This window comes from Otolemur garnettii, unplaced genomic scaffold, assembly GCF_000181295.1.
Source record: "Otolemur garnettii isolate 467f Iridium unplaced genomic scaffold, OtoGar3 scaffold00122, whole genome shotgun sequence".
NCBI lineage: Eukaryota > Metazoa > Chordata > Mammalia > Primates > Galagidae > Otolemur > Otolemur garnettii.
In genome coordinates, this window is record NW_003852517.1 from 3,725,453 (window position 1) to 3,738,474 (window position 13,022).

Consider the following 13,022-nt stretch of genomic DNA (forward strand, 5'->3'; position numbering starts at 1 on the left):
AGAGGGGAGAATGGAGAACGTTTGGAGCGGTGGAGCCAGAAAGGTGGGGAGTTGGGTCAGATTAGAGGCTTAAAGGAGGAGAGGTCTTGGTGTTGAGCACTGATCCAGGAGGCTTGGACTTCTGGTGCAAGATCATACGAGCAGGAGCAGAGGCCATACCAGGGCCAGCCCCGCAGATGTGATGAGGAAGCAGGAGGCGGCTGGGTCAGGAGAAGGGTTGGGGACAAGGTCTTATTAAGGGCCAAATAGAGCTCCAGAGACCACCTATTTTTCTCTTTTGTGGAATTCTACATGCTCTTAGTTACTCATACTTCGTATCGTGTCTCACCTCCCTTTTTGAAGACTAGAAGGGTAATTTCAACTCTGTAAGGCAAAGAGAACACATCTTTGTTTTCAGATAGGATGATTGTGGGGACAGAGTCTGACACTTCTCTCCCTCCAGCCCCACAAGAGTTGTGGTCACCCCAACCACTTTTTTTTTTTTTTGAGACAGAGTTACACTCTGTCACCCTGTGTAGAGTGCTGTGTCAACATAGCTCACAGCAATGTCAAACTCTTGGACCCAGGTGATCCACTTGCCTCAGTCTCCTATGTAGTTGGGACTATAGGCACCTGCCACAGTGCCCAGCTAGTTTTTCTATTTTTAGTAGAGACAGAGTCTTTCTGTTGCTCAGGCTGGTCTCAAACTCCTGAGCTCAAGCAATCCACATACCTCAGCCTCCCAAAGCGCTAGGATTACAGGCGTGAGCCACCACATCTGGCTCCAAACACTTTTATAGGAGCGTCAAACATCTGTACTTACCACTTGTCTCTGCCTGACCAAGGGAGCAGACTGTCCACACCAACGATTTTAGGACCACGCTGGGACTTAGGAATTATTAGCCCTCTCTTTTACTGAGACATTTATCATACCTTCTGTTAAGCCCTGATACCATCTACATCCATGTTTCGTTTTTCATAATTACGTGCTTTCAAACAGTCTAAGAATGCCTGAATGTCCCGTCATGTTTCTGAGGTGCTGCCTGGGTGTGCAGTAACTCTGCCATCACGACTCTGCTCAGGGAATGGCAGCATGCCACCGGTTGTTACTTCCTCCACATCAGCTTTTATATTATTTAGATGTATCTCTTTGCTCTGAGATTAGACATCCTTGTTTCATCCATACAACTACCTCTTTCTCCTTTTACCAGAAACAAATGACTATCCCACAAAATCTACCCTTTCTTTGTCTGTACCCGTCATCCATCCTTATGCCTTTCCTTAGTTTTTACCTAATTTTTGTTTGGGTGTAAAACGTCTACCTAGATTGCAAACTCCATAAGTAGGCTTTTCTTCTTTGCATCAGCCATAATGCCTAGCATAACAGTTTTGCAGAGGAAGTTCTCAATGTTTGTTGATTGATTGACAGGAAGAAATGTGTGAGGGCTGTTAAGTTTGTTGTGACAGAGAATCACACAGCCTTAGCTCAGACTAGTAACTGCCTATCCAATATAAGGAATTTGGCTTAATACAGCAACTCTCCTTTAATTATTATGACATTTTGAATTAATTATACATTTCCAACTGTATTTTTCAGTTGTATGCATAATTATTATTACGCTGAACAGTATTTTATACTTAAATGTTTAGGAGTTCATGTAAGCTACTGAAGTTAGTAATGTTTTCCAGCCAAACCAAATTCATTTTTAATTGTTCTCATCTCATTGTCTTCCACTGGCAATTCCTCTGATGCAATGTGCAATTTAATTCTAATCCCCCGTATCATGTTCAGGTGTGTTAAAAGATAGAGGCCTCGAACATCTCTTTGTAAGGAGCTCTTTCTCCCGCTCTCCCTCTGAATTGTGCACTATTTTTCAGTTGTACTTGAGAGTTTCCTTTCTCTCCACTTTGACATTTTACTATGAATTTTGAATTTACAAAGAAATAAGAAGATAATTATAGCCATATTACTATCACCTAAATGTAACAATTAACATTTTGCCATGTTGCCTTCATTTATTTTTTAAAGATTTAAAAATTATAGACATTATGACATTTCACACTTAAGAACTTTAGTAGAATTCTCTAAAAAAGTTTTCGTACATAGCTACAATATCATTATCACACTGTATTAGTTTGCCAGGGCTACTATAATAAAATTCCACAGACTGGATGGCTTAAAACAACAGAAATTTATTTTCTGACATCTCTGGAGGCTGCAAATCCAAGATCAAGGTGTTGGCAGGTTTGGTTTCTTCAAAGAGGTCTCTCTCCTTGGCTTACAGACAGTTGACTTCTTGCCATGTCCTCCCATGGTTGTCCCTCTGTCTTTTTGTCTCTCTGTGTCCAGATTTCCTCTTTTTATAAAGACACTAGTTAGATTGGCTTAGGACCCACCCTAAAGATTTTATTTCATCTTATTCACCTACTTGAAGGGTCTATCTCCAACTATAGTTACAGTTCTGAGGTCAGGACATCAACATATGAATTTGGGCAGGGGGGATAATCTCAGTCCATAACACACACTTAAGAAAACTAACAATAGTTTACTAAAATAGCTTAATGCCCTATTCATACTTAATTTTCTATAATTGTACCCCCAAATCTCTTTATTCAAAAAAGAGCCAATCCATACATTGCACTAGGCTGTTATGTGTACTAAATTTATTTGAATCTAGAATACCCTCAGTCTCCTCTTCCCCCCGCCCCATGACATTGTCTTGTTGAAGCAATTGATCCACATTTTACATTTTTCTTTCTGCTTTATATGAGAGTAATTTAACTTGTTTATCTAGAAGCTGTACTGAATTTACTATAAACTAGAAGTTATAGCAAAGCACCTGATTAAGTTCAGGATAAACATTTTAGGCAAGAACATTTCGTAGGTCATACTGTCCTTTCCACATTGACTTCTATTAGATGCTACAGTATGTCTGGCTGTTCAAATTCAAGTGATGTGGGATAAAGTGGTGATGGCCGGTGCCTACATTGTACAGTTACATTTTTTCCCCCTTGTGATCAGTAAGCAATCTGTGCAGGCTGCTTTTGCCCTCGGAAGATCTGCTTTGCCATCAGGTTAGTATTCTTTGTTGATCCTTAACTCAAGCAACTATTTCATCTGGGGTCACAAAATTTATTTTACATTTATTAGGTGGAATTATTCTGTAAAGAAGTGCTTTTCCTCATCATCTGGGCTATTTAATTGCCCTTAAATACAGTTCCAACTAGAAAGAAAAGATAAGTGATTCTTACATTTAATTACCAATTTTCAGCATAAAGAGTTGACAAAATGCCACCTCCAAGGGAGACATGAGGTTTGATTTGTTTGTGGTATTGACCTTTGAGTGTCATTTATATGTTGTTAGCCCTTACTACACTCGTACAGCCATTTTTGTCCTTCACTCTCTGATTGACCAAACTTTGGCCAATTGTGGCCCTTTCAGATTTCTCTGTCTTTTTGACACAATCCCATTGATCTTTGAAGTCTTCCTTGTTTCCTGCAAAAATGAGATGTTGTAGGCTTGCTTTGTATCTTCTTTGCTCCAAACCTGGAGTGGGTAATTTTTCTTTAAAAAGTCCTAGTTTCTTACATGCTGAATGGTACTTAGAAACCACAATCTGGCTCTAGGGATACTCATGGTTACTGGAATATTATTGATGTGTTTTGTTTTCTTGGCTCTTTCAATGGGCAGAGCCAGACAATACAAGCATACCTCAGAGATACTGCAACTTCCATTTCAGACCACTGCAGTAAAGCAACTATTGCAATAAAGTAAGTCACACAATTTTTTTTTGTTTGTTTCTTGGTGCATATAAAACTTATGTTTACACTACACTGAAGTTTACTAAGGGTGCAATGGTGTTATGTATAAAAATGTACGTTAAATGAAAAAATACTTCAGTGCTTAAAAAAGGCCAACAATTATCAGAGCCTTGAGGAAGTTGTAATCTTTTTGCTAGCAGAGTGTCTTGCCTCAGTGTTGATGGCTGCTGACTGATAGGCTGGTGATTGCTAAAGATTTGGGTGGCTGTAGAAATTTTTTGAAAAGAAGACAACAATGAAGTGTGCTGCATCAGTTTTGTCTTCCTTTTATGAAAAGTTTCTCTGTAGCATGTAATGCTGTTTGATAGCATTTTGCCCACAGTAAAAATCTGGAGTCCATCCTCTTAAACCCTGACACTTCTCTATCAACTAAGTTTATGTCATATTCCAGATCCTTTGCTGTCCTTTTAACAATGTTCACAACATCTTCATCAAGAGCAGATTCCATCTCAAGAAGCCACTTTCTTTTGCTCATCCATAGGAAGCAGCTCCTCATCTCTTAAAATTTTATCATGAGATTGCAGCAATTCAGTCACATCTGGCTCCATTTCTAATTCTAGTTCATTTGCTATTTCCACCACGTCTGCAGTTTCTTCTGCTACTAGAATCTTGAACCTCTCAATGTTACCCAACTTATTTCATATTCCTATTCATGTTGATATTTTGATCTCCTCCCATAAATCACATCTAAAATGGTGAATCCTTTCTGAAAGGTTTTCAATTTACCTTGTCTATATCCATTAGAAGAATCACTATATATGGTGGCTATTGCCATATAAAATGTATTTCTTAAATGATAAGTGTTGAATGTTAAAATTAATCCTTGATCCAAGGGCTGCAGAATGGATGCTGTGTTGTCAGCTGTGAAACATTAATCTCATTTGTAGCTCTCCAGCAGAGCTCTTGGGTGACAATGCACATTGTTAGTGAATGGTAATATTTTGCAAGAGATCTTTTCCTGAGTAGTAGTACGTCTTAACATGGGCTTAAGATATCCAGCAAACCATGCTGTAAACAGATATGCTGTCATCTAGGCTTTGTTCTTCCATTTATAGAGCTCAGGCAGAGAAGATTTAGCATAATTCTTAAGAGCCCTAGGATTTTCAGAAAAGTAAATGAGCATTGGCTTCAACTGAAAGTGACCAGCTGTATTAGTCCCTAATCAGTCTGTCCTTTGAAGCATCAAAGGCACACATTGAATTCTTCTCTTTAGCTATAAAGGTCCTACATGGCATCTTCTTCCAATACAAGACTGTTTTGTCTACATCAAAGCCCTGTTGTTTAGCATATGCACCTTCCTTAATTATCTTAGCTAGATCTTCTGCATAACTTATTGTAGCTTCTGTATTAGCACTTGCTACTTCACCTTGTACTTTTTATAGAGGTGGCTTCTTTCCTCAGACCTCAGAAAGCAACCTCTTCTAGCTTTAAGCTTGTCTTCTGCAACCTCCTCACCACTTTCAGCCTTCACAGAATTGAAGAAAGTTAGGATTTTGCTCTGGATTAGGTGTTGGCTTATGGGGATGTTGTGGTTGGTTTGATTTTCTATTCATACTGTGGGAGGTAGACAGGCTGAATTCCTCATGGACCTTCCAACTCAGGGTAAGGTGCCCAGTCAGGGGAATGTCTATGTGACTATCCCTGCACTGGGAAATCAGCAGTGCAGGTGAGCTGAAGCCATCAACTCGTAGCTTAGGCTAAAGAAGCTGAGATGTCTGTTTGAGGAGATGAGACTTGCTCTCCTTTCTCTCTTCTGGTTGCTCTGTTATCTGGCCACCTCAGATGCTCCATTACCCTATGTCCTTACTTTCCCTTTACTCAACTTTCCTGGAGAGATAAACTCCCCTCTTTCATTCTTAACCTTGACTGCTGACCAATGACTGCTCTGTTATGTACCCGATGAAAGGATTCCAGGAAACAGGACAGGTGCTGCGTTGCTTTCAGGCTGCCACCAGACACATGAAATAGTGTATGCCCTTGCAGGCTTCTGGTTTTATGCACTAAGGTTGGTGTAAATTTTGTGATTTCCTCAATGCCACCTCCCTTGCTGACCACTGTCCCAGGTTGGGGTCCACTAGATGCCCAAAACCATACTACTAACACTTTCCTCATATCAGCAATAAGCCTGTATTATTAATATATTCTTACACATATCATTCATGTGTTCACTGGATAGCACTTTTAATTTTCTCCAAGAACTTTTCCTTTGCATTCACAACTTGGTTGTTTGGGGCTAGAGGACTAGATTTGGGCCAGTCTTGACCTTCAGCAGGTCTTATTCATAAGCTTATTTCTAGGTTTTGATTTAAAGTGAATGATGTGTGACTCTTCCTTTCACTTGAACACTTAGAGGCCATTGTAAGGTTATTAATTGGCTTAATTTCAATATTGTTGTATATTAAGGAACAGGGAAACCTGAAGAGAGGCTGAGAGATAGCAGAATGGCCAATTTGGTGGAGCAGTCAGAACACATACAACATTTATTAATTAAGCTTGCCATCCTTCATGGGCATAATTTGTAGTGTCCTAAAATAATTATAATAATAAGTCAAAGATCACTGATCACAGATCACCATACCAGATACAGTAATAATGAAAAAGATTGACATATTGTGAGAATAACAAAAAATGTGGTATATAGACATGAAGTGAGCACATGCTGTTGGAAAAATGGCACCAAATGACTTGCTCCATGCAGAGTTATCACAAATCTTCACTTTGTAAAAAACCACCCTATCTGCAAAATGTAATAAAGAGCAATAAAATGGGGTATGCTTATATATATACATTTTGTTTTAAATCATAGCTTTGTAATGACAGTTCCAATTCAAATTTAACACAGAATTTTACTTATTTGAATTTGTACTTCTAAATATCTATTTTTTCTTAAGGTGAAATGCTTAGTTTCTAACATTAATGTAATTGCATATTTTGTGTTGTTATTTAAAATAACAGTACAATAGGATGAATAGAATATATATATAATCTTACATTATATTTCACAAAGGAAATTCAGTGTGCTAAGTTTTAAACTCAGTTGAAGAACTAAACCAAGACAAATAGGCCCCTTGTTACCATTTCTATTTGACATAGTACTAGAAGTCCTAGCCAGAGCAATCAGGCAAGAGAAAGAAATAAAGGACATCCAAGTCAGGAAAGAGCTAACAAACTTTCCCTGTTAGCTGATGATATATTATGCCTAGAAAACCCTGAAAAATCCATCAAAAGACTCTTAGGACTGATAAACTCAGGAAAGTTCCAGGTTACAAAATTAGCATATACAAATTCATAGCATTTCTATATACTAATAACAGTCAAGATGAGAGTCAAATCAAGAACTCAAAACTATTTACAATATCTAGAAATAAAATAAAATACCTAGGAATACACTTAACCAAGAAGGTGAAAGATCTCTACAAGGAGAACTACAAAACACTGTTGAAAGAAATGACACATGACAGAAACAAATGGAAAAACGTTCCATGCTCACAGAGTGGAAGAATCAACATTGTTAAAATCTCCATACTTCCCAAAGTGATTTACAGATTCAACACATTCCCGTCAAAGTTTCAATATCATTTCTCATGGATCTAGAAAAAAATATCTTAAACTTAATGTGAAACCAAAAAAAAAAAAAGAGCCTAAATATTAAAGCAATTTTAAGCAAAAAGAACACTTTTGGAGGCATCACATTGTTACTGGAATTTCTTTCTTCAATAGACCCTTGGTCTCAAAGATTCAAAGAATGAACCTATGGACCATTGATCAGTGGTAAGATAGGATTTATTAGACAGAAAGAAATACAGAAAGCATCAGAGCTTCGGGCAGTGGGAAAGACCTAAGTAGGAAAATTTCGGCATGGGTTCTTTGTCTAGGGGTATATATAGTCTTGAGAATTACATTTGGCCAGGAGTTGGTAGGTGGAAAAACACTTTTTTAAAGTTAATGAACATGTTAACAAATGAATGGATATAGTCCCTTTTGCTGAGGGCAAAATGTCAGGGTGTTCCCTTCATGAAATTGCCCATGCCTAGAAAACTGGCATCCCTTGTCCAGCCTCAAATGGGGGTCCCTATCTCTAATCATATACAAAAATTAACTCACAATGAATTAAAGACATAAATTTCAGACTTGAAACAATAGAAATTCTAGAAGAAAATATAGTAAAAACTCTTTTAGACATTAGCCTAGACAAATAATTTATGACTAAGATCCCAAAAGCAAATATAGAAACAACGAAAGTAAATAAATGGGATCTAACTAAATTAAAAATTTTCTGTACAACAAAGGAAATAATCAATAGAGTAAATAGACAACCTACATAATAGGAGAAAATATTTGCAAACTATATATCCAATAAAGGGCTAATAATCCAGATTATACAAAGAACTCAAACAAATCAGCAAGAAAAAAACAAATAGCCTCACCAAAAAGTTGGTAGAAGACATGAACAGATACTCCTCAGAAGAAGATAGAGAAATGGCCAGAAAACATGCAAAAATGCTCAACATTACTAATTATTAGGAAAATGCAAATTAAAACTACAATGAGAATTGCCATTATTAAAAAAATAAAAAAACAATAGATGGCATGGTTGCAGGGAAAAGGGAATACTTATAATAGTTAACTTGTACAGTTCACTCTGGAAGATACACTTGTATAATTACTATGGAAAGCAATCTGGAGATTTCTCAAAGAACTAAAAATAGACTTATCACCCAATCTAGCAATCCCATGATTGGGTATCTATCTACCCAAAGGAAAAGAAGTCATTTTATCAAAAAGACACCTGCAACTGAATGTTTATTAAAGCACAATTTACAATTGCAAAATAAAATCAACCCAACCCTTCACCCGATGAGTAGATAGAGAACATGTGGTGTATAAATACCATGGAGTACCACTCAGCCATGAAGAGGAATGAAATAATGTCTTTTTCAGCAACTTGGCTGGAACTAGAGACCACTATCCTAAATACAGCATCTTTAGAATGGAAAGACAGATACCAGATATTCTTACTTTTAAGTGGGAGCTAACTGAAGGATATATATGGCTATAAAGAGCTATAATGTACATTGTAAACTAAGAAGGGGGGAGAATGGAAGGGGAGTAACAGATAAATATCAACCCATTGAGTAGGATATATACTATTCTGGTGACTGGTACACTGAAAGCCCTGATGTCAGTATCCTACAATTCATCTAAGTTGCAAAAACCAACAACAACAACCACAAAAACAAACAAAAAAAACCCTACCACATGCTTGCTTTGGCAGCACATATACTAAAAATTGGAACGATACAGAGAAAATTAGCATGGTCCCTGCACAAGGATGACACGCAAATTTGTGAAGCGTTTCATAAAAAAAAAAAAAAAAAAAGCCAAATAAATAAATAAACTCAGTTGAAATAATTACTTTTTCTGTGCGATTATGTTATTAATTTTATAAGCAATTAGATTAATTTGCTTCTTTTTTCCCTTTGATTTTAGGGATGACTTTTCTTTTTATTTTTTATGTATGTCTTAATCTATTTGGACTGCTCTAGCAAAATACCTTAGACTGGGTAATTTATAAACTACAGAAATTTAATGTTCACAGTTCTGGAGGCTGGGAAGTCTAAGATGAAGGTGCTAGAAGATTTGGTGTCTGGTGAGGGCTTGTTCCTCATAAATGGTTCCTTGTTCTAGCCTTGCCCTCACATGGTGGAAAAGGCTAACTAACAAGCTTCTTCAGCCTTCTAGTCTTGAGGGCTCTGTTGTCATCACTTAGTCACCTCTCAAAAGGCCCCAGTTCTTCACACCATCATATTGGGGATTAGATTTGGGGGAAACGTTTAGACCATACTAATACATAGTTTTTGAATATGTGAAATAGTTGCATGTTTTAGAAGTTACCCTTTCATCTCAGTTGGCTCCCTTCACACCCCCTTACCTGAAGGTAACCAATTTTAAAAACTAATTTCTGGTTAATTCTTATAGTGATTCTTATCTCAAATACAGGCAAATTTGTACTTGTAGTCTTACTCCCCTTCCCACAATAGTAGCATATTTAGTACTTTGCTTTTTCATTTGACAACATCCCTTAGGAATCACTCCACATGAATTCACTGAGATCACCTTCACTCTTTTTATGGTTGCCTAGTTCTCTGTGGTGTGCGGGTGCAATGGTTTATCAACCATTACACTATTGATGGACATTTGAGTTTTTCTTTTTCTTTTTTTTTTCTAGTACATATAATGCTTCAGTGAATAATTTTGCACATGTTGTCATTTCATATTTGTGCAGTTTTGTCTTTTGATTTCTAGAAGTGGAATTTCTGGGTTAAAGGGTAAATACAATTGTGATCCTGATAGATATTGACAAATTCTCCTTCAAGGGAGTTGTATTATTTTGTATTCCTAACAATAAATGACAGTGTTTCTTCCCCACAGCCTGACCAATAGAATATGTCATCAAAATATTGATTTTTGCCAGTTGGTGGGGGGTGAGTAATGGTATTACAATTTTGAGTTTCATATATCTCTTTATGACTGAGGTTAAGGAACTTTCCATACATTTAAGAAACATTTGTGTTTCTTTTTCTATGAACTGTCAGTTTAGATATTTCAATATATCAGTGTCGTTGGTATTTCTCTTCTCAATTTCTGAGAAGTCTTTATATTAAGGTGATTAATCACTTGGTTATGACATAGTTTCCAAATATTCTTTCCTAATTTGTCATTTGACCTTTGTGATGCTATAGTAATGTAAAAGGCTTTTAAAAACACTCATGTTATCAACTTCATCATCAAATTTTAATTATTGGTTCTGGATTTTGAGTCACAGTTAAATGACTTTCTCCATTTCCAGGTTTTAAAAGAATTCACCCATGTTTTCTTTTAGTATTTACAGGATTTCATTCAAAAATATATTCCATAGCTGATTCATTGTAGTAAAGTTTTCTTCATTGGGATTATGTACGTTTCTCATTAAATTTGCTCCTAAGTATTTTGTCTTTTTTGCTGCTGTTGTAAAAACAGGGGGCTTGCTTCCAAGGACATTTTACTTTATGTTCTGTGTCTGTATGTTTTAAGTAACATTGAAATTATCTGCTCTTTGAAGGTTTGTTACAGTCCCTTGAAATAATCTAGGCCTGGAATTCTTTTCACTCGGGAGAGGAAGAGCTCTTGATACTTGAAGGGCTCTTTGAATGGTAGGTTCACTTGTGCTTCTGTCCCCTTCTTCCACCTCCCTGGGGACATCTACCTTGCCTTGGATTACTGAAGGCTCTTGGTATTAGGGAGTAGGAAGCAAGTGTTCAGGAGTAGAGGATACCTTTCCAAAGCAGACAGGGCTGGGAGGGTGGGTTGATAATATACATGGTTGTTAGTGACAAGGATTTTTTGCTTGACCATAATGTACTCAAGCTCCTGAGCCCTTCTCTTGGGCTCATCTCTGCAGTTCCTTGTAAAATCCCGCTAAGTCAGTTTAGCAATAACCCCCCACCCTCTATATTTGATTGCTCTAGACACCTGATATAATAAGAAAACAAAAAGTTTTAGGGCTACCCTCAACTCTTTATGCAAAAGGGAAAATAAAGGCCTCAGACACGTGTGAAGAACTGGCCCTGCAGATCACTCAATAAGGAAATTCCTTGTTGGCTTTCCATAAGCAAGGACACACAAACTGTAACTTAGAGTCTGCAGGCTATGTCTAACTCCTGTACCTAAAGTCCCTTCAGTTCCACACTAATCCTGAATTACAAGTTTATCTTCACAGGCAGCAGAACAGAGAGAAGACAGGAGCAGACATTCTTCCACCCACCCAGGGACACCTACATAGTTGATCCTTCCTTCACTCCCTTTTCTCTTCTAACATTTACCTGCCTTATGTAACATGTAGATTTTCCTTGGTCTCACAATAATAAAACCATTTTGTCTCACTACCTTCACCCCACGCCCCCCGCCCCTTTCCTGTTTATGTGCCTTTACCTGCTGAAAATTCCAAATCCCTCTTCAGAAAAACAGCCACAGTTTTATCGTGGTTCATATTTTTCCTGGTGTGTTCTGAACTTTGGCTTAATAAACTTTCATTGACTGAGATTTTTGCTTGTCACTTATTTTTGGCCAACACTGATCAGATTCCTTATCCTCCACCATTTCTCAGGTGATGTCTGACTACTCTGGCCCATCTTAGCAAGAATTTTGTGAAGTCCGTTCAGCTGAAATCCCCCAGATCCTGCTCTTTCCTCTTAGTACTTTTCCATCTCCTTGGCTGTTAAGTTCGGCTTGCCAGTGCTGTTTTCAGAGTTGAGTCTGATCTCTCTCCCCTACTGCAAAATCCCATCGCCTTGGTCCCTATACCTAGCACGACGGTCCTGAATGAAGCCTGCCTTACTGTGTTTTAACAGTGACAGTGAATACTTTTCCTGATTATACAACGGTATAATCCCCCCTAGGATGGAGGAAAAGGAGGGAAGTGACGTTCGTGGGTGGGAAGGCTGTGAAGTGAGGCTGCAGGAGGGGCCTCAACTGAGAAGAGAGGATCGGCTGCTGCTTCCAGAAGATGTTTCCTCTGATTCTGCATTCCAACATGTCCCGGGAGCACCGGTTCTATTTTTACAGCTGGGAAGCCAGAGGAAATCTCCCATAGTCCACCACATTTCTTGGCAGTCTAGGGGTGGAAGGGATCCTCAGACTGAGGACTCCTCACCTGAGGGAGAGTGAACAAACAAAAGTCAGCATTTCCCCCACCCCACCTTCTTCTTATCTGTATTTGCATAAAGCCAGTGTCAGCCAACAAGCCCCAAGGCTCTTGGACTTATTAATAAACCTCGGATCATAGACATTCCTTCTGTGATCAGTGTTTGATTTTTTGAGGCATCTCTCTCCACAAGTGGCTTTGGGAGTATCACTACCCCATTGCTCAGTTTTCTCCACTGTGAGGGGGCTTTGCTATGGCGGATAGGCAGATGGGTGAGGGGTCACAGGGCAGGGTCTTTTGGTCCCCCAGCTTCCTTCCTCCCAGGTTCCCTCAGGGCTCTGCAGGTGGAGGACCGGGGCTGGGTGCTTCCTGCCCCACCCTGCCGTAATGCAGCTTGCCACCAGGAGGCGCTGGTCCACAGGGCTGAGAGCCGGAGTGCTTGGATGAGGAGGTCACCACCCGGCCGCCCAGCAGCAGGATGTTGCAGGTGGGAGAAGACGGCTGTGAGAGCCCTGGTGCTCCCTCACCCCTTCTGAG

General features: G+C 38.6%; 1 non-coding gene across 1 annotated transcript; it reads left to right on the plus strand.

The window, feature by feature from the left end:
- The first annotated feature begins 9,065 nt into the window (after positions 1–9,065).
- LOC111727773 lies at positions 9,066–9,169 on the plus strand. The gene has a single exon (XR_002775241.1). It is a non-coding gene; the product is annotated as a U6 spliceosomal RNA (small nuclear RNA).
- Positions 9,170–13,022: the final 3,853 nt, after the last annotated feature.